The following is a 3,560-nucleotide window of genomic DNA, read 5'->3' as shown; positions in this document are numbered from 1 at the left end:
TAAAGAAGAAGCCTGCAGAAGCTCAAGAACTCATTGAAATGGTTGCGAATAACCAATTCATGTACACTTCTGAAAGGAATCCTGTGAATAATAGGACAAATCAGAATGGGAGGATGAACCTCCTTTGCTCACCAAAGAACTGGATGACTTGACTAGGTAGAGATTACCTCAAAAGAGACAGGACCCTAGGAAGTTCTCAATACCTTGTACAGTAGGAACCATGACCTTCAAGAAGGCTTTGTGTGACCTAGGGTCAAGCATAAACCTCATGCCTCTCTCTGTAATGGAGAAGCTAGGGATCTTTGAGGTACAAGCTGCAAGAATCTCACTAGAGATGGCAGACAATTCAAGAAATAAGCTTATGGACTTGTAGAGGATGTTCAGGTAAAGATTGAAGACCATTACATCCCTACTGATTTCATAGTCCTAGAGACTGGGAAGTGCATGGATGAATCCATCATCCTTGGCAGACCCTTCCTAGCCACAACAAAGGCTGTGATTGATGTTGACAGAGGAGAATTGATCATTCAAGTGAATAAAGAATCCCTTGTGTTTAAGGCTCAAGGATATCCCTCTGTAACCATGGAGAGGAAGCATGAAGAACTTCTCTCAAAACAGAGTCAAACAGAGCCCCCATAGTCAAACTTTAAGTTTGGTGTTGGGAGGCCACAACCAAATTCTAAGTTTGGTGTTGAACCCCCACATTCAAACTCTAAGTTTGGTGTTGGGAGGTTCCAACATTGCTCTGAGTACCTGTGAGGCTCCCTGAGAGCCCACTATCAAGCTACTAACATTAAAGAAGCGCTTGTTGGGAGGCAACCCAATGTTATATTTATCTAGTTTCCTTTGTTATTTTATGTTTTCTGTAGGTTGATGATCATGTGAAGTCACAAAATCAATTGAAAAAGCAAAACCAGAATGAAAAATAGAAAGAAAAATAGCACACCCTGGAGGAAAAGCTTACTGGCGTTTAAACGCCAGTAAGGGCAGCAAATGGGCGTTTAACGCCCAGTCTGGCTCCATTCTGGGCGTTTAACGCCAGAAAGAGGCACCAGACTGGCGTTTAATGCCAGAAAGGGGCACCAGACTGGCGTTTAACGCCAGAAAAGGGCAGCAGTCCGGTGTTTAACGCCAGGATTGGCAGAAAGGGCGTTTTACACGCCACTTGGTGCAGGGATGAGCTATCCTTGACACCTCAGGATCTGTGGACCCCACAGGATCCCCACCTACCCCACCACACTCTCTCTCTTTTTCACCCACTCACCAATCACCTCAATACCTCTTCCCCAAAAACCCCTCACCTATCAAATCCCATCATTCTCTTCACCACTCACATCCATCCTTCATAAAACCCCACCTACACCACTATCCAAATTCAAACCACTTTCCCTCCTAAACCCACCCATAATGGCCGAACCCTACCCCTCTCTCCACCCCTATATAAACCCTTTTTCACTCCTTCATTTTCACACAACCGAAACACAAAGCCCCCTCCATTTCCTCTATTTCTTCTTCTTCTACTCTCTTTTTTCTTCTTTTGCTCGAGGACGAGCAAACCTTCTAAGTTTGGTGTGGTAAAAGCGTTGCTTTTTGTTTTTCCATAACCAATTATGGCACCTAAGGCCGGAGAAACCTCTAGAAAGAAGAAAGGGAAGGCAAAAGCTTCCACCTCTGAGTCATGGGAGATGGAGAGATTCATCTCAAGGGTGCATCAAGACCACTTCTATGAAGTTGTGGCCAAGAAGAAGGTAATCCCCGAGGTCCCTTTCAAACTCAAAAAGGGTCAACTTTGATCAAAGGTTGGACCAAGTCCTCATGGATACCACTAAGAAATGGATGGAGCAAATAAGAGATCCCACTCATGGACATGAGGAAATTCCTCATCATGAAATCCCTGAGATACCTCAACGGATGCACTTTCCTCCACTAAACTATTGGGAGCAAATCAACACCTCCCTAGGAGAATTGAGTTCCAACATGGGACAACTAAGGGTGGAGCACCAAGAACATTCCATCCTCCTCCATGAAATTAAAGAAGATCAAAGAATCATGAGAGAGGAGCAACAAAGACAAAGAAGAGACATTGAGGAGCTCAAGCACTCCATAAGAGCATCAAGAGGAAGAACAAGCCGCCATCACTAAGGTGGACCCGTTCTTTAATCTCCTTGTTCTTTATTTTTCTGTTTTTTGAATTTTTATGCTTTATGTTTTATTTATGTTTGTGTCTTATGATCATTAGTGTGTTAGTGTCTATGCCTTAAAGTTATGAATGTCCTATGAATCCATCACCTTTCTTGAATGGAAAATGTTTTAATTACAAAAGAACAAGAAGTACATGATTTCGAATTCATCCTTAAAACTAGCTTAATTATTTTGATGTGGTGGCAATACTTCTGATTTCTGAATGTATGCTTGAACAGTGCATATGTCTTTTAAATTTGTTGTTCATGAATGTTAAAATTGTTGGCTCTTGAAAGAATGATGAAAAAGGAGACATGTTACTGAGGATCTGAAAAATTATCAAATTGATCCTTGAAGCAAGAAAAAGCAGTGAAAAGCTTGCAGAAAAAAAAAGAGAGTATATGCGAAAAAAAAAAGAGAGCAAGCAAAAAAAGCCAATAGCCCTTTAAACCAAACAAGGGTAAAAATAAAAAGGATCCAAGGCTTTGAGCATCAGTGGATAGGAGGGCCTACAGGAATAATATCCTGGCCTAAGCGGCTGAACCAAGCTGTCCCTAACCATGTGCTTGTGGTGTGAAGGTGTCAAGTGAAAACTTGAGACTGAGTGGTTAAAGTCATGATCCAAAGCAAAAAGAGTGTGCTTAAGAACCCTGGACACCTCTAATTAGGGACTCTAGCAAAGCTGAGTCACAATCTGAAAAAGGTTCACCCATTTATGTGTCTGTGGCATGGATGTATCCGGTGGTAATACTGGAAAACAGAGTGCTTTGGGCCACGGCCAAGACTCATAAAGTAGCTGTGTTCAAGAATTCATACTTAATTAGGAGAATCAATAACACTATCTGGATTCTGAGTTCCTATAGAAGCCAATCATTCTGAACTTCAAAGGATAAAGTGAGATGCCAAAACTGTTCAGAGGCAAAAAGCTAAAAGCCCCGCTCATCTAATTAATATTGATCTTCATAGATGTTTTTGGAATTCATTGTATATTCTCTTCTTTTTATCCTATCTGATTTTCAGTTACTTGGGGACAAGCAACAATTTATGTTTGGTGTTGTGATGAGTGGATAATTTATACACTTTTTGGCATTGTTTTTAGTATGTTTTTAGTATGTTTTAGTTAGTTTTTATTATATTTTTATTAGTTTTTATTTAAAATTCACTTTTCTGGACTTTACTATGAGTTTGTATGTTTTTCTGTGATTTCAGGTATTTTCTGGCTGAAATTGAGGGACCTGAGCAAAAATCTGATTCAGAGGCTGAAAAGGACTGCAGATGCTGTTGGATTCTGACCTCCCTGCACTCGAAGTAGACATCCTGGGCTTTCTAGCAATATATAATAGTCCATACTTTGCCCGAGATTTGATGGCCCAAACTGG

The sequence above is a fragment of the Arachis duranensis genome, chromosome 1 (genome assembly GCF_000817695.3).
Source record: "Arachis duranensis cultivar V14167 chromosome 1, aradu.V14167.gnm2.J7QH, whole genome shotgun sequence".
Lineage (NCBI taxonomy): Eukaryota > Viridiplantae > Streptophyta > Magnoliopsida > Fabales > Fabaceae > Arachis > Arachis duranensis.
This window is presented reverse-complemented; position numbering follows the sequence as displayed.